Genomic DNA, 27,500 nt, shown 5'->3' with positions numbered 1-27,500 from the left:
CAGCTTAACATAGTGTCTTCAGATACCTAAATAGCTCGAAAGTTTTCAAACAGGTACAAGAGATAGAAGCCCTGTTTTGTTATATCATTTATCGAAGTAAGGTGCTTTTCGCCTTCCGTACTGCTGGTTGGAGATAACAATTTTTATTCACAATATTCTGCAATGCAGTTTATAATGATTTGATTTGACATATTTTTCTTCCATAATTTTTCATTAAAGCGTTAATAGACCGTAAATAACCTTGCACCTTTGCGTTTATTAGGTGTTTACTTACAAAGTTAACAATCAGTCTGTCTGTTGTGATCTCATGCAAGGACTGCATCACTCGACAGTCACGTACTAAAGTTCATAATAAAAAAAAAAACGTGAACCTCGTTGACCAAAGCTACAGAACGGCAGGAATACAAGTGCATTCACCGGCATTAAAAGCGACAAAATACAACATATCGTTTATTTTCAACACATCGCACTGAGACCGAAACACCTTGTTCAAACCAGTTTATCATGTCATCATACCGAGGTTGCTACTCTCATAAGCTTACCGCGGGCGTGTAGGGAAGAAAATGGAGACGAGTCGAAACCAAATAAACCAAGTTAGCCCGAAAAATCTACTCACTGGAGAAAGAAAAGCAATATAATCCTGAGAAACACAAATCCTTTCGTGTCCTTTAGGTTATCTGTATCAATTCAATTGATTGTCTATAGAATTTTAGATGCAATCTTCAATCTCTTTCCGGTACATTTTGCTCAGCCTTGCGCGCGCGGTAAAGCTTTTTTCACAGACAGGAATAACTTATTTTTGCTGACTGAATCCTCTTGCTTGTGGAACAACAGGTAATCTTCTTTTACATTTCAAATTTACATCTGTTTGATGTTCTTGAAATCTCAACGGGTCAGGAAGATCTTGGCGCGATTCGATACAACTCTGTTTTGAAGAGCTTCCCTGTAGCATTTCAGGTCCTGTATTTTCCTTTTCTATCTTCACCAAAGGGACAGAAAGATTCCGGCGCGATTCCATGCATGTCTGTTCTGAAGAGCTTTTAATTCCCTGTAGCATTTCATGTCCAACATTGCCCTTATTTGAAGTGATTCGAAATCGTATTTCCTCTATTCCGCGGAGATTGCGGAAAATCGTGCTTAGCGCTTGTTCCATTTCTTTCTCGTAGTCAAAACTAGTAGTCTGTTTCTTGTGTAATTTGTGTTCCGCGTCCATGATACCAGATATTCCGTCTGAGTCAAATTGCACTCACAATCTTTACAATTTTTATGTTCAGTCTTAATCCTTTCCCTCCTTGCTCAAGCTTATCAAAGCCTTATTCTGTGTTTATTAATCCAGTTGCCATTTAACGGTGTGCTGAGTTGTAAATTGGCTCAAACCAAACAGTCTTGAGTACATATTTGTGGTAGCAGGCCACCACAAACAACGGAAATATATAAATAAAACTTGTTATATAATGTCAAATACGCGGCCTACATGGGCGTGATTTGATCGTGCGTGGATTCATTCAAACTATTAAACCAAATTCTATAACTGAAACACATTCAATTTAAGTTGAATTTGTGTAATTAATTTGTTTATAAATAAGTAAGCGTTTAAGAAATAGCAAAGTGATTCAGCTCCAATCACACGCGAAAGAAGGACTGACGTTTGGACTAATTAGGCACTGAAGTATGCAGATTTCAGGTTTAAAGAAGCATCTGCTTATCAAAGTACATCATATGGCTTATGATTTTGTACAAAAACTAATTCTGGTACATTATGGGGTTATAGCATTAGTGTATGGAGACTGACTTAGGCTTTTTGATGAAAGTAAGATTTTGTTACGTGTTTGCACACTGAAAAACGTGAGGTGCGTGCGACTGAAGGATCACGCTACAAAGCGGTTTTCCTTTTCTATTTTTTTTTAATTTGTCTTACACACGTACATCTGTATATGTTTCAGGCGGTCGTAGTGGTGCGGGCTACTGCCGGCAATGTCCGGGTTTCCGAAGTTAGTGAGCTGCCTGCAGTGAGTGAGATAATACGATCAACGTGAATTGTGACACCCCGAAGGTAAAGCTTCGAATCAGGAGGGAGGGAGCATCTCTATTGCTTTCACGTATTCGTCTGTGACCGACTGTGACGTCACATAGCAACGAGTCAAAGTTTTCCCTAGAGACTTCCCCTCTCTCCTGCTCCGAATGAAATTTTATTGACTACCCCCCTCCCCCCAGGAATGTTCATTAGTAAATAAAGTTTTTTTTTTATTGAATTTTGAATCGTCCAACACTTGACCAGGTGCGAAAACAACGGGGAAAGAGCTCCCTTTAATATGGTGTAGGAGTATTTCACCGTCGTCCTCGTTTTCGTAAATATTGTACTTTCTAGCTCGTGATGAAGTTTAGTTTTGTCTAACCTAAATATTGAATAATGTTATTAAAATATTTCAGCGCTGTTCGATCAGCCTTGCATCTTTTAAATTGTTTTATTTAGTCCATTGCTGATCCTGTGATCCACATGGCGAATATCCAGCTACAAATTGCTTCGGTTTGTTTGAGGGATCCTTGCTGTTAAGTTTAGAGAAGTTATGGGAAACTTCAAGTTACTTTGTTTGAAGGAAATGTTATTTTGAATTTTTTTTCCTCGAACCGCCGTAGGAAGATTTGGGGAGTAGTTGACAACTGAGCTAAAACGCAATGATATATGTTACTTATGATCATGATTAAGAATATAAAATTAGTAGATGTTAATCAGTTTACAGTGTACCTTAAATGTGTCATCATTATTGATCCAATTGCACTTCAGTAGCTTGATAAACATTTATGTTAAAAAACTGTTCTTCAGCCAGTGAGACACCAGCAAAACCAAACTGGAACGATCTGCTCCAGTAATAGCCTTCATTTGAATGTTCACACCTTAGGATTTCATCAAAAGACTCGAAAATTAGAACCACCTTGTACAGAATAATGAACTGTACCCGGCAGGAAAGTACTGCTCAGTAGCTTTCATTTGAATGGTCATACTTTAGGATTGCGGCATCCACAGAGTTAAATGTTAGAACTATCTTGTACAGAATAAGAAACAGCACCAAAGCAAAGTTCTGTTCAGTAGCTTTCATTTGAGTGGTCACACTTTATGATTTTATCCACAGGACTCAAACGTTAGAATCACCTTGTACAGCATAATAAACAGCACCACCGAGGAACGTACTGCTCAGTAGCGTTCATTTGAGTGGTCACACTTTAGGATTTCAATTCATCCACAGACTCAAAAGTTAGAATCACGTTGTACAGCATAATTAACAGCACCACAGGAAAGTACTGCTCAGTAGCTTTCATTTGAATGGCCACACTTTAGGTTTATCAGTCCAGACTCAAAAGTTAGAATCACCTTAGTGTACAGCGTAATAAAAAGGAACCACGGGAAAGTTCCGCTCAGTAGCTTTCATTTTAGTAGTCACACTTTATGATTTTAGGACTCAAACGTTTAATAGAGCCACCGTGCACGGTATAATAAACAGCACCACCGAGGAAAGTTCTGCTCAGTAGCTTTCACAAAGTTTGAATTGTCATTCATCTGATTCAGTCGACGGACTCAAACGTTTCTAGTCGGTCATACTAATAGTTTTCAAATGACACATCAAAGAAGAATTCCAATTGATCAAATGATGATGACACCAAATCGGATTTGGAATGATGATATCTGTCATTTCTCCTGATATATGTGTTTGTCACAATAATCTCTTGCAATGTATTGATTCCTTTAATGTCATCTTTACTCAATAATTTTATCCATGTGTAATTTGTTTTTGGTATTGTACCACTTTTTCTTCCTATTCTCATTGCAACTTGATTGTTGAGAAACGTTACAGCTTCCTGAGCTTGTTGAGCTTTAAACTGAGCCAGAGATTGTTGGATTTTGGTTTCAACATATGGTTTGATAATGTCCTCATTGTTGTTAATTAATTGTTGGAGTGAAATTGCATGATTTGAATTAACTCCATCTTTTATCACCAAATGTCTGTTTTCTGTATCCAAATGACCATCATCATTCAGATGTATTGGTTCTCTATATTTGAATCCATCTGGTAAGTTGTCATAAGTTACTGTGTATTCTATTTTATCTCCATTTTCATCAAGAATATGGTTTCCATTTTCATCTTCAATGTATGGCATTATATTAATAGTGTTGATAAATAAATTTCAAAAGTTCCTGTGACTTCTTGGTTTACTGATTGGAGAATTAAACCCTGGAAGTCTTTTAAAAATCCCCATTTGAATTATCATGGGTTTGATTGTTGTATTTGTAGTTACAAAATTTCTCCCAATTTTCATATTAAATTGTATTAAATGGGAAAATAAAGTTTTACTGTTAGCAATGGCGACAAAAGAAACTTGGTAATGATTTTTTGTATTAATTACAATATTTTTTATTTTAACCGGGCCTAATGTTCCAAAATTGTAACCATGTACATTTTCAAAAACTCCATTTTTTATGTTGCCGTTAACAACACTTGAAGTTTCAATATTTGACAACCAACTTTTATTGTCAGCATGATATCTTTCAAAATAATTAGAATGTAATACTTTTACATACTACAAGGAGACAAGAGGGCTTTCGATAATAGAACAAATTACAGATGGCTTGACCTTATGCTATTTTTTATCGTTTATCAATAAAACTGACGTGTGTACCGTCCTTTCATCACGTTTTGTTGACGTAATTATTTTCATTAAATTCATCTAAAAGTCTCGTATTTTGTAATATTCAGTGCACCCAGTGAATCGTTTCCTTGACCTGATATATGTTAGGACGAGCTCTTTAAAATACCTTAGATTTTTGGATTCAATTGTGATGGACATTAGTGTTTTCTTCGTTGAAAAGTCGCCTCAAAGTTCGGTAAAATTAGTGATAATAATCTCTTTTGTTTCCTGGGGGACAAAAATGGCATTTTCAGAGTGCAAATAAAGCAAGTTATGATTTTCGGAAAGCCATCTGCAGCTCTGAAATTCGTGAAATAAGATCACCAGTTCCCTAAATTCCTCGACTCGAATACCAAACAGATCACACTGTATTAGTCTGTGAAAATAGTGTGTACAGACCCCAAAACTGATCTGGAAAAAAACAATAAATAAGGGGCATTTTAGGTAATGAGTCTCAAAATTGGTCCATTGGCTGCTTCTGCAAAGCAAGATGTCTTCCTTTTCGGTAATCGCAGTGCTCTTGTCGCTTGCGAATGAACAGTCTTCGAGCGTTTATCTCCCCGTCCACTAAGTACCCAATTAACCTACATGTTTGTCAGCACTACGGTGTCGTAAGATAACTTAAATAGCTCGAACGTTTTCAAACAGCTCAGGTACAAGACAGAGAATCCATGTTTTGTCATATCATTTATCGAGGTAAGGTGCTTTTCGCCTTCTGCACTGCTGGTTGGAGATAATTTTTATTCACAATATTCAGCAACGCAGTTTATTATGATTTGATTTGACATATTTTTCTTCCATAATCTTTCATTAAAGCGTTGATAGACCGCAAATAACCTTGCACCTTTGCGTTTATTAGTGTTTACTTACAAAGTTAACAATCAGTCTGTCAGTGTTGTGATCTCATGCAAGACCTGCATCACTCGACATCACGTACGTAAGTTCATAAAAAAAAAACCCCGTGAACTTCGTTGACCAAAGCTACAGAACGGCAGGAATACAAGTGCATTCACCGCATTAAAAGCAACAAAATGCAACATAGCTCGTTATTTTCAACACATCGTACCGAGACCTAAACACCTTGTTCAAACCAATTGATTATGTAATCAATACCGAGGTTGGGAAGGAAATGGAGACGAGTCGAAACAAAATAAAGCATGAAATTAGCCCGAAAAATGTACCAACTGAAGAATGAAAAGCAATGTAATCCTGAGAAACGCAAATCCTTTCGTGTCCTTTAGGTTATCAGTATCAATTCAATTGATTGTAGAATTTTAGATGCAATCTTCAATCTTTTTCCGGTACATTCTGCTAAGTCTTGAGCGCGCGTCAAAGCTTTCTTCACAGACAGGAATAACTTATTTTCACTGACTGAATCCTCTTGTTTGTGGAACAACAGGTAATCTTCTTTTACATTTCAAATTTACACCGTTTTTTTCATCTGTTTGATGTTCTTGAAATCCCAAAGGGTCAGAAAGATCCTGGCGCGATTCGATACAACTCTGCGGTTTTGAAGAGCTTCCCTGTAGCATTTCAGGTCCTGTTTTTTCCTTTTCTATGTTCATTAAAGGGACAGAAAGATCCTGGCGCGATTCGATGCAACTCTGTTTTGAAGTGTTTCCCTGTAGCATTTCAGGTCCTGAATTTTTTGTTTCTATCTTCACCAAAGGGACAGAAAGATTCCGCCGCGATTCCATGCAAGTCCATTCTGAAGAGCTTCTAATTCCCTGTAGCATCTCATGTCCAACATCGCCCTTATTTGAAGTGATTCGAAATCGTATTTCCTCTATTCCGCGCAGATTGCGGAAAATTGTGCTTAGTGCTTGTTCCATTTCTTTCTCGTAGTCAAAACTGGTAGTCTGTTTCTTGTGCAATTTGTGTTTCGCGTCCATGACACCAGATATTTCACTTGAGTCAAAGTGCATTCACAATCGTTATCTTCAGTCTTAATCCTTTTCCACGTTGCTCAAGCTTAATTAACCCCTTATCTGATTTGACAAAGCCTTATTCCCTGATTATTAATCCAGTTGCCATTTAAGGGTGTGAGTTGCAAATTGCCCCAAACCAAACAGTCTTGAGTACATATTTGTGGTAGCAGGCCACCACAAACAACGGAAATATATTGCTCGGCTTCTTTATGCCTGGGCGGCGACTGGATCGTGCGTAGATTCATTCAAACCATTAAAACCAAATTCTATAACTGAAGCATATTCAATTAAAGTTGAATTTGTGCAATTGCTTTGTGTGAAATAAGTAAGCGATAAAGAAATAACAAAGTTAATTTTCAAATCACACACAAAAGAAGGAAGAACGGTTGTGCTAATTACGCAGAAGTATGCAGATTTAAGTTTTAATGATAAGGTCATTTGAGCTTAACCCCATATAAACCGACTCCAGAAGCATCTGCTTAGCTTATTATTTTGTACAAAAAAAATTCTGGTACATTATGGGGTTATAGCATTAGTGTATAGAGACTGAATTATACTTTTTGATGAAGGAAGGATTTAGTTTGGTGTTTGCACACTGAAAAACGTGAGGTGTATGCGATTCAAGGATTACGCTACAAAGCGGTTTTTCATTTTTTTTATTTTTATACACACGTACGTCTGTATATGTTTTGTGGTCGTAGTTTTGGCTCCTGCCGGCAATGTCCGGGTTTCGAGCTTCAAGGTGACATAATGAATTCACTGCTGAACCGCTTGCAGTGAGCAGACAATAAGATCAACATGGCTTGACATCCCCTGAAGGTAACGCTTTGTAGTAAATACAATCGGGGATATGCATTCCATTGATAACCCTCTCTAGAAGAATTGACCTATAAGCTTTAGTGTTTAATCCTAGATGACTAAATAGTGAGTAAAATCTGCTGAGCAGAACGTTATTGTGATCAGCGAATCTTACCGTGGCGATTCAATGAATTTTTTTTTCTATGAAAGGCTATTTTAATCGAGGTTTTGAAACATATGACGATAGAATGTATAAAACGTGGCCTTTGTCATGTTCAGGAAAGCACATTTTTTAAGTCAATACTTTTAAGTTAATATTTTTAAGTAAATACTTCTGAGTTTTGAGTGTTAAGGTAACTTATGCTTGCTCGAACTGCTCGGGCATGAAATGAGTGGTTTTCCCGCGCTTTTCAAAAACTAAAACGCGGGAAAAGTGACGTGTTGTTGTCGTCGACGTAGTGGGAGCTTTGGCAACGAAAACGGCAACGACAACAAAAATGTCACTTGAAAATATACGTTCGCGTTACTTGTAATACCTTGCGATTATTCCAATTCGTTCAACTTGTACAATGTGGTCGAACTATGCGGGAACTAAATTAATAGGAAGGGCGTTCAAGTAAGGAAGAAGAATGGAAAATTCACCGTCGTGTGCTCACGTTCTGCACAAAACCTTGAATTTAGTCATTTCACGTTGTTGTTTTGCTGATGACGGAAAAGAAATGTACCAAAACATATAAGGCACGTGCAGAGCGATTGTTTTTGCTCATTAAACCTATTGTTTTGTGGGACCTTAAGCAACGACGACGACGACGTCAACGAGAACGTCAGAAAACAATAGTTTTAATAAGCAAAACATTGGCTCTGCACGTGCATTATAAACTTTGGTACATTCCTTTGCCGTCTTCTGCAAAACGACAACGTGAAATGACCAAATTTAAGGTTTTATGGAGAACGTGAACGCATGATGATTAAGTTTCCTTTCTCTTTCTGAACTTTAGCCGCCCCTACGCCTTTAACTCCTGGATAGTTCGGCCATATTCCACAAGCTAAAAGAGTATAAATCACCGCTAATTTATTCAGAAAACGCGAATGTAATTTTTAAGTTCCGTTTCCGTGTCTCATCGTCGTATCTGCAAAAGTCCCTTGTAGTAGCAGTAGTAGTAGTAGTAGTAGTAGTAGTAGTAGTAGTAGTAGTAGTAGTAGTAGTAGTAGTAGTAGTAGTAGTAGTAGTAGTAGTAGAAGTGGTAGTAGTAGTAGTAGTAGTAATAGTAGTAGTAGTAGTAGTAGTAGTAGTAGTAGTAGTAGTAGTAGTAGTAGTAGTAGTAGTAGTAGTAGTAGTAGTAGTAGTAGTAGTAGTAGTAGTAGTAGTAGTAGTAGTAGTAGTAGTAGTAGTAGTAGTAGTAGTAGTAGTAGCAGTAGTAGTAGTAGTAGTAGTAGAAGAAAACTTTAGTGTCACGTCATCTAGCACAAAACACTACTTGGTGACACAAATAAAGGCGAAAAGGTAAAAATCTAGAAAACCTATAAAGTTACAAAAGTTATCAATTTAAAACTAAAACTTAGTAGACACAATCTAAATAGACGAGTTAAAGATAAGAAAAGTAAGATACATTAATCCAGTAACACGTAGGGCTGGGGAACCTTAATCCCCCCCCCCCCTCCCCCGCCGATCTGTAGAAAAAAACAAAAAGAGAGAGAGAAAGCTGAGAGAGGTTGGTTAGGTTTTGTAAGCCCTTGCACTGCGGTCTCCTGGGAACTGGACTGTAAACAGAATTGTTGGTGGACACTTGCTGGAAATGTTCCAAAACATGTATTGATGGTTTGCATGTGACGTCATGGCGGCCATGTTGGTGTACAGGAACAATAAGATTTTTCTCCTCTGGGAGTTAACTTCCATTTTTATGCAAACTATGTGGGCAATTTTTTTTTTCTTTTCAACATGGCGGCAATGTAAGCCACCTATTGTCGGGTGTAATCACAGGGACACGAGATCATGAAGCTAGCTCTGGCTTCCTTTATTAACCAACCCATGGAACATCTATAGTGTTTCCACAGAGAAAAGCAAACATGACTTTCAACCAATTAGATTGCCTCTGGAAAACAGTGGACGTCCAAGCGCAGGTCTCCCACGCTGAACTGACCTGCGTGAATTAGGTTATTTGCATTGGAGTGCGTGCGTGATGCCATTGGCTGTTGTGAAAACATCCAGAATATACGTGTGTAAGCGACAGCGACATTCCTTCATGAAACAGCAACAATTAAATCAGTATTTTATTGTTCAAAGACAAAAGGCGATACATTGTTTGGAAAGTTTGAAACATTTCGGCTAGTTTTACACCCGTCCGTCATTTGCGATGATGAACATGGGTAAACGAAGGCAGGGACGAGTCAGGAAAGAAACGAATTATGAAGAAGCCATGAAAGAAGCTTTCAGAGAGATTTTTCAGAATATTAAGGAGATCGAAAAGGACAGAAAAATAATGCAAAGACAAAGAGTAAACTTGGAGATGAGAAGAGAGAGCGTTCCTGTGACAGCAATTAGAGAAACAACTACTGCTTTAAAAAAGCAACCGAAAGAATTATTTACAAGAAAATTGTCCGCTCCAATACCGCCCAGACCGAGTTTGTCGGCAGAACTTCCCAGAAAATTATCCACACCACTACCACCAAAGCCAAGTTTGTCCACCATGCAATGGATTTTGACGTGCTGTGAAGAAGAGGAGGATTTCATGATGAACTAAAAGCAGATATCAGATCCCTATCTTCTTTGATGGTTAATGGACGGTGCAGTATTAAGTCTTAAAAATGACCAACGGGAACAAAAATTACCACCACCACTGATGTCCCAAGAACACGCAACGAACAGAATCTTTCAAAGCTGTGACCAGGACGCGGATTGTAAGTTTACCGTCGGCCATTTTCCTTCGCCGGAAGAGAAGTGAAAGTTGCCATAAAAACCAGCCAACCGGTCGGCAGTTTTTACAAAGTAGATGAATTTCAGCGAACTGGAACTGAATGAAATATTGCATACAAATAGTTCCACCGTTTTACTCAAAGGCTTTTATTTGAATGCTTATATTTCCATCAAGGTTTCCGTTCACCGACTGAAAAGTTTGCATCACTTTGTAATTTTCTTCATCGTAATAAACAACACCACTGATAGGAAAGTACTGTTTAACAGCTTACATCATGGTCATGCTTCAGAATTACGCCGTTCAATAATGAGGAGCTTACTTTTGACTCTACTAACTTGACCAGTTTAACAAGAGGACAACCGATCTTGTAACCGCAGACGTGAGCCATATCTTTATGAGAGCTTGCAAAATATTACAGCAACTTCGCTCAGATGATACAGGCGAGAAATTGCAAGGCGTGAAATGCCCATTCAATGCTTGCTTGACGATAGCGAAACTATCAACAACTTTAAACTGCATTGTATTGTATATCGCTTTTAATGTAGCTTCTCATAGTTCTTGGGTATGATTCGTTACTCTAACTGATGTACAAAAGCGATTAACAGCTCTTGGCCTTCACCGCAGTTGTCAGGAAACTAAACCAATGGATTCATTTAACTGCCGCGAACTGGCCCCCAAAAAATATACAGTGATTCGTAACATCTTTTAGTATATATTGATGAGAAGAACATTCGGATTAAGTCGGTAATCTTAAGCTCAATTAATCCAGATAGACATTTTCTCCCCAAAGCTGAAATAATGTAAAATTCACCGTTGACAAAAACTCCGAATTATTGGTATCTTATAGAAACAGGGTAGAACAATAAACTGCTATGGTCGACAAGAAATGTAATTTACGTTAATGGAAATTATCTAAATTTGAATGAGAAAGCTTGGTTAATTTTTTGTTTGTCGTCTGGTTAAGTAATATAAATAACTACACCTGAAGGGCAAATGTTCGATAGAGTATATTAATACTTGAGCGTGGAAATGGATCTCACCAGGAGATGCTCTAATTGTGGCTCTAAGACAAAACATGTTTGAGCTGAATTTAACAAGTGTTCAAACTATAATTGGATGAAGGACTAAAGAAAATTGGCTTGAAACCAGTGCAAAAAAGTTTACTGTAGAACGCCGAGCATGACGCCTTAAGGTAATGAAGCTGAAACTTCAATATCGCATTGTCACCAAACACTTCACTTGATCCAGCTTAGGATAAATCTATAACTTTCTAGATTGAAGGAGCTTTAAATATCGTTTCTTCTAAAACAGGTTAGGAAAAAACGTAAAAATACAAGGTTAAAACAATTTATGGTAAAGGAATTTCTTCAGTTTGCATCGTCTACCGTTTTCATGGACCAAGTCATGTTTCAATTTGTACCAACCCCTCAAGGCATACAAGGTGCTCTTAAACAAAGGAAGTATGATACACGTATAGACCTCCTCTTAAGTACACTAGAAGCACTTATTGCCGGTTTATCCGCCTCTACAATTATCCTTATATAGACCTAGAAAAGCAGTCAACCTTCAGAGAACGAGGTATGATATTAAAGCACGAGATGTGAATACAGTTCACCGGCCTCAACTCCTTTCAGACGTACAAACTTCCTGAAATGTTACTGATCAGCGCTACCGGAGAAATAAGATTTGCTGAAACAGAAAACCATGCAAGAAACGTGTCTTAAACAAGAAAGTTCCTCATAGCTGCAGAATCATTGTTAAAATATCCAGTGAACTTCCAAACATGTAATAAGAACTATCAGAAGTATGATTTTCTCGCACACTATTTTTCTTTTGCTGCTCTTTGTCTTGTATTTCATCGTGACCAGCATTCGCGTGCTTTGCTTCTCGTTATATTGGTAATCACTTTGTCATTTACGTTTTCATTCAAATGTTAAGAGACTTGTTTGTTTTTCTTATATAAGAGGCCAATATTTTCATTGCATATGTACGTAGCTATATATTTCAATGTGTGATTGAATACTAAATTATATACCAGGATTTCTTTTCCTTTCAAAATATGTCAATTGAACTAAGAAATCACGGAAGGGATTCCAACATTACCCAAAACTTGAAAAACTTGTCATATTATAAAGACATCCGTTGTCGAGATTACTAAAGCATAAACACGTGACTTGAGACGCACGAGCTGGGAGACGATACATTTGAATGATCATTGAATAGTGTCGTTCAGAACTAACGTCACACACGAAAGATCGCGTGAGGTTTGGCAGGACATTCAGTTCAACAGCTACAACTGTGACTGCAGCTGGGCAGCTGGGCCATGTGAGGGGGGGAGGGGAACGCGGAGTGGGGGAGGGGGTTGACAGGTACTCCCCTGTAGGGTACTGAGCGCCAAAAAGTATGTGGTTTTGAGAAACTCTTTTCTTTGAAGCGGGCCTTTTGGTTATACTTCTGTTTGCCTGTTGAAAATGGAATGTTTGAAAGTTTTGTCAGATGATTGGAGTGTTATATATTAAAATCATTCGTTAATACGAATAGGCTGTACTGTTTCGAGATTAATCAAGCAGCACAGCACCCAGACGTTCGAGTATTACTCCCTTATTACCCCTCACTCCACCGGCATTCCTACCCCCAACCACAACCTTGGCGGAATACTAGTGCGGTTACTGATGAGAGTACCACTTGTAAACACTTAGCGAATGTCTGTAGTAGGAACCCTCCGGCGATTATGCAGTTAAGTTTGACATCCTACAAGATATTTATGCCGCCTTTTCGACGTGGTGGTCTTTAACACGTATTCCTTTTCGATTGCTATTATTTGAAAACGAAGGATTTTTGTCCATTAGGCCCACCGTCCACATTCATACGAGCGAAGACGCGACCAAACAAGATGATGTCAGAAGTAGAGATTTTGGAAAGCGGAAATTATGGTTTGAATGAAAACGTAGTTTCGCGCCGGAAAACCGATGACGTAGCAAAACAGGGTTTTATAGAAGTCACTAGAAAGTGAAGTTTCAAATAATTTGATAGTTTGTAATTATTTACGGGTGAAAAACGAAACGAATAATAATCGGATAGTACGTATTGACGAAACACAAGCGTTTTCAAAAATCTTCCCTCCCTTTAGAATCGTTATACCAAAAAGTTCCAGTTGCTCGGAATACCTAGAAATTTCAAGAAATTTGTGAAGAAACAAACATAGCTAAGTTCTTCGCTAACCAGCCGTGACACGAATGCTAGCGAAGTGCTTCGAAGCAGCACTAGGGTAGAGACAAACTCTAAATTCAGTAGATTCACTACCTAGTCCCAAACAGTGAATCTTTGGGACGATCAAAAGAATACTATACACTAAAAATGCCCTCCCTAAGGAAGAGGGCAGGCGAGCGGGCTTCGGGTCATGAGCAAGACATGACTCAGTGCATGCATTTGTAAACAGGCTGCTCACCAACGGAAATGAGTGGATGGATACATGAGACTGAATGGTTATAACATATTTTCTGCCATTTTCTTATCAATCTCGACCACTTTCAAAATTACATTTAGATCTCCAGTGATAATAGTTGAATATATTTTCGCACTGAGGCCAGTTATACAAAAACCGAAACTAAACCGTCAGTTTCCACATAAATTTATTTGGATAATTCGATAAGGTCTTTACACATTTGTCTAATGAAGTCAGTTTTCATGGAACTCCTTGTTTAACTTGCTTAACTGTGGTTCGCTATATACAGCACTATCATACATCAGCTAACTAAGTATATGCTTAAGCAATTTTACAAAATGTTCTGCAAGCTGGCAAGTACAGTTTTTCTAATTTTCATTTAGCATCCAAGGAGGAACTGCAAAAGTTCTGACGAATTCAGTCAAAATAGTTTTGGCCTGTTTATAGTCCCCAAAGTTGTTGTAGCACTCAAGCAGTGAATCGCAGACTTGACCAGGCTATTCTTGTCTAAACGCAAACAAGAGCAATTTTGCTCTTGCAGTTCAGCGCACGCAGGACAAACATAGATATTTTTAAGAAGAGTTAATTGTTTCCATTCTGTTTCTTTGTCCTCCCTTCGTTAACTGCTTGGTAGCATAGCTTGATTAGCCATACCGCGCGGTAAAAGTTCTCATCTATTAAGAGGTCCTCAAAGTTCAGTCAATTGCATGTTCTCCTGTTCAAAACAGTCCAAAACCCAGTGCAGAGTCGACAAACTTGGTTTAGCATCCTTCGGCAAACTCGATTTAGGCGGTAGCGGGGTGGAAAATGTTCTTCCAAGTTCCTCTTTTTGGAGTTGTTTCAAAGCAGATGTGTCTCGAAGCCTTATACAAGGAGCGCTCGCTCTTCTTCTCTCCAAATCTACCTTTTGTCTCTGAACTTTTGTGTCCTTTTCAATTTCTTTGAGATTCTCGAAGATCTCTCTAAAAGCCTGTTTCATAGCTTTTTCATAATTCAATCTTTTTTTGCTTTGATTTGTTATAATTCCTTCGTCAAACTTCATTATGAGCCACGCTCGCGGAAATTAAAAGCACACACCCAGCGCAGTACACTTCGTAAATTTCAGAAACTTCAGATCTAGCAGAAAATAAACTTTGGAGCCTAGCGTGATCGTTTTAACATAAGTATTCCGCAAGTTTATTGCTTCTTTCATTTGATAGCCAATCAGATCGCAGGCTGCGCCTTTCAAAAGTCACGGTTGATGCATCTTTAGAAATGAAAAGTTGGATTTTACGTGATCACGTAGGCAACCCTTATCAAACACGTGAGCTTAGTTTACTTACAATTTCAATTTTTCTGCCGCAGTCATTTGGCGACACATCGCTGATGCACTGGGCCTTTCAAAAGTCATAGTCTGTATATCTGTCAAGAAATGAAATTGAGATTAACTTTGCGTGCCATAGCAAGTCTTTGTAGATTCTTATGGAACACGAATACTAGCAGTCTTAGTATTTCTTTAGGGGTCCTTTAAGCCCTTCAGACAACTCGCCGCCCTTTCCAAAGTTCTCCCATAAGTTGGATTTTACGTGATATCGGAAGACAACCCTTGTGAAACACGTGAGCTTAGTTTACTTGCAGTTTCAGTTTTTCTGCCGCAGCCATTTGGCGACTCATCGCTGATGCACCGGGCCTTTCAAAGTCATGGTCTGTGATTTGTCAAGAAACGAAATTGAGATTAAGTTTGTGTGCCACAGCAATCTACGAAGACTCGAGTCTGTAGATTCTAATGGAATACGTATACTAGCAGTCTTAGTATTTCTTTAGGGGTCCTTAAAGCCCTTCAGATCACTCACCGCCCTTTCCAAAGTCCTCGTTTGTGGATCGTTCTTAAGGAACGCCAGAAAGTTGGATTTTACGTGACAACAGAAGACAACCCTTGTGAAACACGTGAGCTTAGTTTACTTGCAGTTTCCGTTTTTCTGCCGCAGTCGTTTGACGACTCATCGCTCATGCACGCACTGGGCCTTTCAAAGGTATGGTCTGTGTATTTATCAAGAAACGAAAGGATTAACTTTGTGTGCCACAGAGAGTCTTTGAAGAATCTAGTGGAACAGGTATACTTACAGTCCCAGTATTTCTTTAGTGGCCCTTCAGATCACTCACTGCCTTTTCCAAAGCCCTCGTCTGTGGATTGTTATTAAGAAAACAAACTATTATTTTTACTTGCCTTAGAGGAAGTAAGCCTTATCTAAGAAGATAATTCTACACAAGACGCCCCGGCCTATCGCACAGCTCAGTACACTTTCCATCCAGAAAGGCAAATGCTCTTCTATAATCTTATATAATGCTCTTATATAATCTTATATAATCTTATAGAATCTTATATGGGAACGCTCTCCCAGACGGCATTAGGAACAGTTCCAAGTTTTCAGTTTTTAGACGTCTTATTAGAAACATGTAGACTCTTTTATCGATCTTATCCTTTTTACTTTTTATTTTTAGATAGCTATATTTGTAATTTTTTTTTTATTCTTACGTTAGATTTATGCAGGGCCTCACTGAAAACCACATTTTGTGACGTGGGCTCCCTGTTGAAATATCTTATATACAGCTACACTGTGGAACACACGGCACAATATGAATGATTTCAATTAATAGGCTTACAACAGGTTAATTAATAAAAGCGAATATATGAAATTCATACAGTTTGAACTGCAGATGAAAGAATGGATAAGTGAATGATCATCGCAGTTATATGCGTAAGGCACCTACAAAAAGAAAACCCGAAAAAAAAAATCAGCCTTGAAAGGGATGTGAACTAATGAACTGTACGATGCCGGTGCAGTGCTCTACCAACTGAGCTATCAAGCCAACATTTTTAGGCTTTCTTTTCGCAACTGCTTAAGTTACGCATATAACTGCGATGATCATTCACTTGCTGATTATTTCATTTGCAGGTCAAATGTATGAATGTCATATCTTCATTTTTATCTTATCATCTCTAAGGGTATATTATGAATTCACAATTCGACCAGCTCCCAGTTGGCTTGATAGCTCAATTCGGTAGAGCACTGCACCGGTATGACGGAGGACATGGGTTCGAATCCCGTTCAAGCCTGAATTTTTTCCGGGCTTTCTTTTCGCAACTGCTAAAGTTGCACATACAACTGTAATGATCCTTCACTTATTCAGTTTCATTAAGGTTGTTATCTTGGAGACCATGCAATAATTTCGTTAACAACATTTTGTCGTTTGGGTGCAAATCGATGCTTGGCCGACTGTTGTTTCAACTAACTTAATCCTTAAAACATAACGCCTCAAAGCAATGAAGCTACTAAAGTTGAATGTTGCATAGTGACCGACACTTACAGTTGATCTAACTAAGAATAAATCCATAACTTTCCATCAGGTTTCGCCGGTAAATTGAAGGAGCTTTAAATATCGTTTGTTAGACACAGACATTTGACATAGTTGTAGAAACAATTTTTGGCAAAGGAATTTCTTCAGTTTGCATGGTCTACCGTTTTCATGGACCAAGTCATGTTTCAATCTGTATCAACCCCCCAAGGCATACAAGGTGCTCTTATTAAACAAAGGAAGTATGATACACGTATACTGGACCTCCTGTTAAGTACAAGCACTTATTGCCGGTTTATCCGCCTCTGCAGTTATCCTTATATAGATGTAGAAAAGCAGTCAACCTTCAGAGAACGAGGTATGATATTAAAGCACGAGATGTGAATAGAGTTCACTGGCCTCAACTCCTTTCAGATGTGCCAAACTGTAAGATTTGTTGAAACTGCGAAAACAAAGAAGCGTGCCTTAAACAAGAATGTTCATCATTGCGACAGAATCATCGTTAAAATATCCAGTGAACTTCCAAACATGTAATCAGAACTATAGCTCGCACATTATTTTTCTTTTGCTGCCCTTTTTGCTATATTTCGTTACAGCTCCTGTCGTTATCATGACGTGCCACTTTAACTCCATTCGCGTGCTTTGCTTCTCATTTATTAGTAATCGCTTTGTCATATAACTTTTCATTCACGCAAATAAGAGACGTGCTTGTTTTTCTTATATATGAGGCAAATATTTTCATTGCCAATTTACGTAGCTGTATAGTTCAATGCGTGATGGAATACTAAATTATATACCAGGTTACCGTTTTCATTTCCTAACAAAGCACGGAAGGGAATCTAACATTACCCCCAAAACACCTGTTAGTTCTGATAAGACATACGTTGTCGAGATTACTGAAGCATAAACACGTGACTTGAGTTAATAAGCGTTAATAAACACACGAGAAAAGTGCGCCAAATTTCTTTTCACAAAAATGTCGCTGTAAAATGTGCAATGAGTAGTTAATTCCTTTTGTTTTATTCTAAGGCTTGTATATATCATAATGTATTTCTTCTTTATTTATTTTTTTCTTTTCTCAGAGATATTAGCTTCTACAGTTAATCTGTAAATCCGAGGTTTAAATAAAGGTGACCTGATGTGATTTGAGCAGGGAGACGGTACATTTGATTGATAATTCAATAGTGTCCTTCAGAACTTACGTCAGGAAAAAGCGTGTGAGTTTTAGCAGAACATTGAACAGCAAGCTGCAGCTGGACCATGCGATCGTAGGGGAAACCAATGTTCCATGTTCCTTGGGTTGGGCAGGGGTTAGGGGAAAGCGCGGAGTTCGGGGGGAGGGGGGGTTAGACGATACTCCCCTAGACGGTACCGAGCGCTTAAAAATATGAAGTTTTAAGAAACTTATATTTATAATTATGTCTGCCCGCTAAAAATGGAATGTTTGACAGTTTGGCAAGAAACAGAGGACACGATTATCCGGTTGTACACTAAAATTATTCGTCGATATGGAATAGTTTAACGGTTTGGAGCTTGATCAAGTGGCACAACACCCAGACGTTCGAATATTACCTCTTACCCCGTCCCCACATCTCCAGTAATAAAAGTTGATTTTACTTTTGCATTGGGGACAGTTATAAAGCCGAAACTAATATGAGCCGTCAATTTCGTCCGTCATAAATTTATTTGGACAATTATAAGATATCATTGCACATTTGTCTAATGAAGTTTTATCGTTGAACCCATATGGCGTACCCGTTGGTACGCCATATGCACGTTTACAAAATATTTTCCGAGATGACAAGTACAGTTTTTTTAATTCTCATACAGCATTCAAGAGGGAACTGCCAAAGTTCTGGCGAATTCAAAATAGTATTTTCCTGCTTATAGTCCCCAAAACTGTTGACTCGCCATACCGAGTAAAAGTTCTCATCTATTAAGAGGTCCTCAAAGTTCAGTCAATTGCATGTTCTCCTCTTCAAAACAGCCCAAAATCCAGTGCAGTGTCGACAAACTTGGTTTAGCATCCTTTGGCAAACTCGATTTAGGCGGTAGCGGGGTGGAAAATGTTCTTCCAAGTTCCTCTTTTTTGAGTTGTTTCAAAGCAGTTGTGTCTCGAAGCGTTATACAAGGAGCGCTCGCTCTTCTTCTCTCCAAATCTATCTTGTGTCTCTGATTTTTTGTGTCCTTTTCAATTTCTTTGAGATTCTCGAAGATCTCTCTAAAAGCCTGTTTCATAGCTTTTTCATAATTCAATCCTTTTTTGCTTCGATTTGTTATAATTCCTTCGTCAAACTTCATTATGAGTCACACTTGCGAAGATTAAAAGCACACACCCAGCGTAGTACACTTCGTAAACTTCAAAAACGTCTTCAAACGTAGCATTGAGAAACTGAACTAAACTTTGGAGCTAGGCGTGATCGTTTTATCATAATTAAACCGCAAGTTTAATGCTTTTTTCATTTCATAGCCAATCAGATCGCAGGTTGCGTCTTTCGAAAGTCACGGTTGATGAATCTTAGAAACAAAAAGTTGGATTTTACGTGACAACTTAGGACACCGGCTTGTGAAACACGTGAGCCGCTTACACGTTTAAACTCGCAGTTCTTTGACGACACATCGCTGATGCACTGAGCCTTACAAAAGTCATGGTCTGTGTATTAGTCAAGAAACGAAATTGAGATTAACTTTGCCTGCCACAGCGAGTCTCTGTAGATTCTTATGGAACACGTATATAATCTTAGTATTTCTTTGGCAGCCCTTCAGATCACTCACTGCCCTTTCCAAAGTCCTCCTTTGTGATCGTTCTTAAGGAACGAAAAGTTGGATTTTACGTGACAACGGAAGCCAACCCTTGTGAAACACGTGAGCTTAGTTTACTTACAGTTTTAACTTTTCTCTCGCAGCCATTAATTTGACGACACATCCCTCATGCACTGGGCCTTTGAAAAGTCATGGTCTGTGTAGAGAGAAACAAGAAGCGAAAAGCATGATTGGCTCTGCGTGCCACAGGCGAGGTAAGAAGAAGAAGTTAATTCTACACAAGATGTCTCGGCCTATTGCACATCTCAGTACACTTTCTGTTACGGAAAGGCAAATGCTTTATGACCCTTTATGTATAGCTAGACACGAGAACACAATAGTTCGTTTCATTTAACAACAGTTTTATTAATATTTGTTATGCAGGGCTGAGTTGCTCGAAGCATGGTTAGCGCTAACCATTGGTTAAGAGGTATTAAAACCTATAGGTTGTCATGGTGTTTAACCCGGGTTAGCGCTAACCATGCTTCGAGCAACTGGGCCCTGGAGATTTTGTTTACAACCTTAATCCACCTCAGAAATTGGGATTTAGTTGCCAAAAATCTAAAGCTTTCTTTGACAAAATGTCAGTTCAAAATTTCTTAACACTGAAAACACGAGAACACAATTGTTCATTCAGCTAGAATTTTCGAAATGCCAACAACAGCTAGTAAATTTTGAGAAAACCATTCCATTCCCTAAAACTTTCTTAAAACTTAAATTTTTTTAATCTAAAGCATCCGAAGAGATCAAGCTGTATTTCAGATAGCTAGTATAAATATCTGGCAGAATTCGAGGGAAAATGAACGTTTATGGTACAAAAAGAAGAGGCTTACAACATCTAAATTAAAAAACGGAATTTCAGATAGTATATTCCATTAGCTGTATACGTTAATATGCATTTTTACAAATTCATCTCAAGTGCACCGCCTAATTTGCATCTCGTATACATGCGTGCTTTGAAATGCACCCTTATGGCTACAATCGGTCCTATTACATTTATATCAGTATTGTTTTAGCATACAGACAAAGAATGGAACAATTCCTCAGGCTAATTCATACTCTGGCTTGCAATTCAGTCAGACATTAGCAGTTGATGATCATGCACAATTCAAGTCAGTAAAAGGCATAGAGGACATTTGAAGCCAGACACTGATGCATGCTATATCTCTGATTTTCCAAATTGCACTATTTGTCGTATTTTCCTCGGCTGATATGAAATGCCGCTTCAGGTTATCGCTAACTGACAACAATCTGCGAACACAGCCAAATGCGTCAATCATATGTCGCTTGCAAAATCAATGTTAAGCTTCATTTTCTTCGATTCCCTCGTTAATCGGCTTCTGCGGTAAACCCGGTTTAGGCGGCAAGAGCTAAACATTTCTCGTAAATTCTTCTTTGAAAGCAGTTGTTGTTTCAGTCTCAAAGCCGGCCGCAGGTGCAATGTTGGATCTTCGATTTATTTTCTCTCCAAATCTACTCGTTTTGTTTGCGTAAAGGTTGCTGTTGTTCAATGTCCAAGCATTTCAGCAGTGTCGCTGCCTGTTCTTCTCTCCAATGCAAATTGATTTCAGTTGCCCAGTTGCCCGAAAGCAGTTGTTGTTTACCTCTCGGCAGTTTCAGGCTGTTATGGACCGAAAGTTCAGCTTCGCTATAAGCCATCTTGCTAGAGCTTTTACTCAGTGTAACAAAACTGGTAAACCCTAGCACTGACTCTGTTCAATCAAATAAATTTCAGGAAAACGCAGATAAAATTGCTTGAATGAGCGAGTACAAAAGAAGTAAATCGGCGGCGATCGTTACTACGCTTACATAATCAGTGTTATATGCATGTCTCCTTCTCAGTCTTCGAAACATTAGGGAATTTAAACAACGACGCGAACGACGGTGAGTGCAACAATACGTTTAATAAGCAAAAACAATCGCTCTGCACGTGTGCTTAAAATTTTGGTATATTTCTTTGCCGTCCTCTGCAAAACAACAACGTGAAATGACCAAATTCAAGGTTTTGTGGGGAACGTGAGCACACGACGGTAGATTTTTCATTCTCTTTCTTAACTTGAGGACATCACTCAAACCAGTTTGGTTCCTGGGTAGTTCGCCGTTTCTGAAAAAGTTGAACGAATTGAAATAATCGCGAAGTAGCACAAATGAAATAAAGTTATATGTTTAATGACGTTTTCGTTAGCGTTGCCATTGTCGCTGCTTAAGTTCCTTAATTTGTATTTTTCGACAAACTTTTGTTAAGGGACGGTACTGACATCGTCGACGGCTTTCTTGTTAGGCGGCGTGAGCAATCTTCCTCTATCTTCAGTTTCATTAAAAGAAGGTATTGATGAAAGAGAGCTCCCTCTTCTCTCCAAATTGACTTTCAATTGCGGGGAGGCAGTTGTTGTTTCTCTCAACAAAGTAGGAGGTTCACTCGCGCCTCTTCTTCTCAGGCCCATATGCTCTTTCGGTTGCGAAGAAGCTGTTGATGTTTGTCTAAACATGTTAGCAGGAATGCTACTTCTTCTTCTCTCTAAATATAACGTTTTCCTTTGCAATTTGGTGTCCTTTTCAATCTCTTTGAGATTCTGAAAGATTTCGCTGAAAGCTTCGCTAATGGCTTCCTCATAATTCACTCCTGTCTTTTCACTTTTCTTTCTCTCGTCTTTACCGTTATGCATCGAAAATCAGACACGGCGGTAAGAAACAGACTCTTAGCTTCGGTTACACACTGCATTTAGAACTCTCTAAGCTTGTTGTAACTTGTAAATTACACTGATCCATATCTCCTCTAGAGCCAATCACATACCTCGCTGCCCACTTGTAAAGTCATGGTTTGTGGCGCTAAACGAAGCTTGCCATTTAAGCGCAACTCAAAAATAGGCATTGAGGTACATCCACGGTTGAAACACCGTCTACTGATGCATGATAAGTTAGAAAGGGTTAAGCAATTATGTGTAGGGCGGTTTTCAACTGAGGGTCAAAAGTAATTCGTCCGTGTTGAATTTTGCTTTACCAAATTCTGAAATACTCAAAAAGTGGACGTTCCACATACTTAACCAATACTAACATACATACATACATACATACATACATACATACATACATACATACATACATACATACATACATACATACATACATACATACATACATACATACATACATACATACATACATACATACGTTTATTGAAGCTCCCTTTACAGGGCTTTTCAGCCACAATATATTAAAATTACAAGATAAGGCGAAAAAATAAAATGTAATAACTAATGAAATTAACTACTAGGGAAATAAAGATAAATCAATTTTATGTTAACATCACACGAGCTGAGAGTTACAATGAACTATCTGAATACAGTGGTCACACGTAACAACTCCGAGGTATGGCCAGTACCTAACGCATGCGCACAGCCATATAACCTGGCAATGGCAGTAACATTTGACATTTTTTTTTATTTATACTCTCCACTCTTACTGTTACATAAGCGCAAAATACAAAAGTTGGAGTTATTAAAAACATAGACTATCACGCGGCTCAAAAATACAATTCAAATAGGGGAGAGGAGAGTAGAGGGGCACCTCTAGTAAAACTAATACTGTGCTCCTTTAAAGCTATGCTAATGAGGCTGTCCATATCTGCCACTGCCCGGATTAACTGACGAGTGTCCGGCTGATATGACTGTGCACATGCGTAACATTGCACGAAAAATTGGATTTGCTCTTTTTTGATTCGTATCAAAGATGAGGTCAAATATAATAACATTTTTGACAACACATTTGATGCGCATCAAAAATACGTCAAATATGTTACGCCTTTGCATATACCTTTGACTCGAAACAAAAGTGAGTTCAAATGTATTAACAACTTTGACCCTACCTTTGATGCGCGTCAAATTGAAATCAAACAACTTTGACTCCGCCTATGACACGCATAAAAGGTGGATCAAATATGTGATATCTTTACAAATATCTTTGATTCGAATCAAATTTGACTCCACCTTTGACGCGCGTGAATCAAATGCGGCCTTTGTCACCTCTGATTCGAATCAAAGGTAATCAAAGGTGGCCTTTGACATTCTACCACACATTTGATGTGCGCAAAGGCGTTTGGCCACACTACTGTGTAATCACTCTCGTCCCCAGAGCCCCCAAGGATTTTAAAATTGTTGGCAGCCGCTGACAAAAAGATCGTCGGAACGTGGGAACGAGGATGCTATGTAATGTAATCCTTGCATTCAGATGGTTTATTTATACATGAGAGCCACATTTGATGCAATCTCGTACCCAGAGTCCTCAGGCTCTTTGGCCAGCGGTTGGTCGCTAAAAGAGACTCTGGAAACTTTTGGATGCAGGGGAACACGCGACGCAAAATAAACTGTTCTGAATACGTTCCGTTGCCGTATCTCTTGTAGCAGAAATGCACGTGCCAGACGTCACTTTACGTGTAAATAAACCAAACTGATTGCAGGGCTGACACTACGGCAAAGGGCTTATTTATTTGGGCCAATATTTCAACTAGTACAATCAGTTTGGTTTAGAGACTCTGGGGAAATGGAATTTTATTACCACAGGATTTCTGCGGTAAAACAATGGAAGGCGTTACGGGGCAGCCAATCAAAAAAATTAATTTTTTTCGAATACTCCAGAGTCTCTCCTGGCGACCAACCGCTGGCCGAAGAGCCTGAGGACTCTGGGTACGAGATTGCATTTGATGGCAACTCTATGAATTATTGGTCAGGAGTTTGGGAGTGTGTCACGTGCCTACCCCTATATTCCTCTTACTAATCGAGTTCGAGGTCCGTATTGTAAGTTACAGACCTAGTTTTTTCCCGTTGATTTATGGCCCAAGCGCAAAGCGCGTGCGGGAAAGGAAACTTTCAAATTTAGCGGGCCGTACAGTGAAATACGGCCCGCAAAATTGACCAATCACACCGCGCGTACTAACTGAGAGATATAATAAACTGCAATACTGCATGTTTTAAATACGAATACCTCATTACATCCCCACTGGGCTTAATGTATTGTATTCATTAAAGTTGACCAACATTCTGAAAAATACCGCCAAATTTCATTTGACCTTTATTGTTTCTGAATTCCTTTGGTTTCGTTAATTCCACTCTATCTGTACGCAAAGGTCTACATACACCAAGGACATTTGAGATTTGACGTAACTAATTCAAAAATTCATCCAGTTTAAGTGTAGGCTCTATTACCAGCCGCTGTTCGAGAAATGAGCCCACGCTCACCCCCAGGGACGAAAGCCGGACCCGGTCCGACTGGAGCATCGGAAATCAAGCCTCTATTCACCCCCGTCATCTTGTCCTTTGGCCTTTGTAGACGCACGCTGCAAGGGTACGCGAGCGTTGATGGGAAAATCAATGAGGGCGTCTACTTCAAATTCAAATCTATTTATTTGCTACATACAAAAGAAAAATATATACACATTAACAAGAGAGAAATTAAAAGATACGGGAAGTGGTAGCCTCCCACGCAGTCGTTTTTAGGGGAATCGTATTACATCCTCCCCACAAACGCCTGCTTACCCAAGAGCCACATTCCTTTCCGCCGCTAAGCCAATCACAGTGAACCTTCTAAAATCTGGAAGGTTGACCTTGACCTCAGAACGTCTCTCGCGGGAACAGTGAAAAACATCATAACGGAGACAGAACTTGATCGAGCTTACGTGAGCTTTTAGCACCGTGTGCCCTACGTTCAAAATTTCTCGTGTAAATGCCTATCAATTGACTGCAATAAAAAAATTCTTGACGGGAAATAGCGATATTTTCGTCAATTTGCCGACTGGTTACGCAAAGTCGCTTTAATATTTATCAAGCTTTGCCTTCAATCTTGTCGACCTTGTCGGTGTGGAGGAAACCAAAATATTACCCGATATGTCCGTAAACTTTAAAGATTATGCAGTTGAAACTCGCTTTGTTGTTGCAATTTGTTCGGGGGCATGTGCGACATTTTCCACAAGGACCACAAGTTAATCGGCTCTTTGTCGTTTAACTTTCCGTTTTAAAATAGTCTTTAATGAACTGATAAATACTGCAGATCTCCCCTTGATACCTTCTACATTCTTCTTTGCTTTCTCGAATCGAGTTAGTCTGTCGTAGCACTTCGTACAAACAAACAAATCTGCTCAAGAGTTTCCGCACCCGTAAGAGGCGATATCTTCACCGATTGTCAACTCGATCAGGCGGGGAAGATCGATTACACTTTCCCGAAGCTTTTGTCTCTCCCACCAGTGTCAAAACGTCGCACAAGAAGCACTTTTATTCACATTCGATATTTGTTTTGGTGTTTCAGCCATGACCAGCCATTCCAGAAGTGAAAAAATATATATATTCCAACTTAACTCCCGCATCTCTCAAGACTGTAACAGAGAATGTAGACACTGTACAAAGCTCGCGGGAAACGGAAGCGACCATTGTAACCAGCAATTTGATTTGATGTCATTAAACAATGCCTCGATGGTGATTGGCTAGGGTGCTTGGGGAGTAAAACGAGGGAAAGGAATGTGGCGCTTGGGTGAGCAGGCGTTTGTGGGGAGGAGGTAATACGAGTCCCCTAAAAACGACTGCGTGGGAGGCTAGGGAAGTGGCGATGAGGGCCTAAGACGGAAGCCACAAGGATAGGATAGGATAGGATAACTCTATTTATACACAGCATTTCCATCAGCTACATAATTATCATTGTCAACTAACTATAAATCTACCTAACTAGGATTTTAAAAGTTAAAAAATAATAAAAACAATAAATGCAGCTTTTTTTGGAGGCCGTGTTTAAAATCGTACTTATAACTGTGGCGTCTCAATTTAGTCTCAAAACTCATTCAAGGAAGTCGCTTGCCGTAATTCTATTGCATTGGTCATAAACTGTTCCACAACTGAGCTCCACTGTATGAGGAACTTTTCTTCAAATAATCAGTGCGGCGTTGTGGAAGAGTCAGCGAACAAGAAAACATGATCTTAAATATTCTGGTGTCATCCCATTTAAAGTTTTATGCATCATAATAGATTTCATCCAGATTACTATCATAACCAGCAGACATCAAAATGCGGGCTGTGCGATTTTGAAGCTTTTGAAGCTTATCAGAAAGGCCTTTGTTACAGTTTCCCCGGCCACACCTCACTACAATAATCAAAGTGAGATAGAACAAGGCTCTAACTGTAAACATTGATTAAAATATTAAATGGGATTAGATTATTTCATAATATTAGGCGCCCTGTTGCGTTACTTACCAAACCGTTAAATGCATAAACATGCAACATTACATTAATTTTTGAATTCTGAATATTAAAGGTGTTACGTAATGTTCAATAGTTTAAAGATAAAATTGTAAGTTTTGATTTAAAAGAGGATAGAGAAATTGATTTCACTGGCCTCGCTTTCTTCTTTCGCGTCAGACCTCGACGTCTTACAAATACTTCGAATGACGATATTAATACCCGTAATTAAAATCTGCTTTTGAGCAGACGACAGGGTGTTGGTTGAAATTTCAGCGTTGAGTTCATCCGGACAGGCCGTGAACAGATTATATCCACCGTATGATCGCTATCACGGAAGTTTCAGGCTTCGCTATCAGGCATGTTGCTAGAACCT

General features: G+C 38.9%; 2 long non-coding RNA genes across 2 annotated transcripts; one reads left to right on the top strand and one right to left on the bottom strand.

The window, feature by feature from the left end:
- Nucleotides 1–5,404: 5,404 nt before the first annotated feature.
- On the bottom strand, nucleotides 5,405–9,539 carry LOC146457682 (uncharacterized). Its single transcript, XR_014858417.1, has 2 exons — nucleotides 9,437–9,539; nucleotides 5,405–7,424 (listed from the first exon to the last, which is right to left on the bottom strand). It is a non-coding gene; the product is annotated as an uncharacterized LOC146457682 (long non-coding RNA).
- LOC146457681 (uncharacterized) lies at nucleotides 7,132–11,114 on the top strand. The gene is made up of 3 exons (XR_014858418.1): nucleotides 7,132–7,215; nucleotides 7,313–7,430; nucleotides 9,465–11,114. It is a non-coding gene; the product is annotated as an uncharacterized LOC146457681 (long non-coding RNA).
- The last annotated feature ends 16,386 nt before the right edge of the window (nucleotides 11,115–27,500 follow it).

The sequence above is a fragment of the Pavona decussata genome, unplaced genomic scaffold (assembly GCF_977016875.1).
Source record: "Pavona decussata unplaced genomic scaffold, jaPavDecu1.1 SCAFFOLD_238, whole genome shotgun sequence".
NCBI classification, from domain to species: domain Eukaryota; kingdom Metazoa; phylum Cnidaria; class Anthozoa; order Scleractinia; family Agariciidae; genus Pavona; species Pavona decussata.
The sequence above is the reverse complement of the archived record's forward strand: the minus strand, read 5'-3'. Positions and strand labels throughout refer to the sequence as shown.